Genomic DNA, 575 nt, shown 5'->3' on the forward strand with positions numbered 1-575 from the left:
ATTACTCATACTTTTGATTATTTACATTGTTACTCAAAGCACATGTATACTTTGCTTCATCTTCCATTCTAAGAATGGATCAATGCCTTTCTAACATGGGATTGTATGCACATTTGCTCATTTCAGTTCTCCTTGCGTATTCCTACTGGAATTTCAGGCACACTCTACAGCCATACACACAGGTTATCATCCAGTCCTCTCAGAATGCTGATGTATTGCAACAATCCATTTTACATAGCTAATGAAGTAAACTTATAAATTTAAAAAAATAATAATAAAAGGCGTTGATGGTTGCTCTATGCGCACGGGAAAAAAATAAAGAAATAACAAAAGGCGCGCTTATCACTCGACTCTCAGCAGCTGCCAGCACGAAAGGACACATCGCAGGGACACGCTCCGCCACATGTAAGCCAGAAGCCGTCATATTTATTCATTCCTGACGCGGTACCGGGGCTCGGAGTTGGGTCTTCCACCGCCGCCGGCGCCCAAGGCGGGGGCCGGGCCGGGCCGCTCCGCGTCCTCCCCGCACTTACCCGCGCCGGGCGGCGCTGGGGACCGCGGGCCGGGCGGCGGGC

Source organism: Onychostruthus taczanowskii, unplaced genomic scaffold, assembly GCF_017590055.1.
Source record: "Onychostruthus taczanowskii isolate IOZ18803 unplaced genomic scaffold, ASM1759005v1 scaffold53, whole genome shotgun sequence".
Classification (NCBI taxonomy): Eukaryota; Metazoa; Chordata; class Aves; order Passeriformes; family Passeridae; genus Onychostruthus; species Onychostruthus taczanowskii.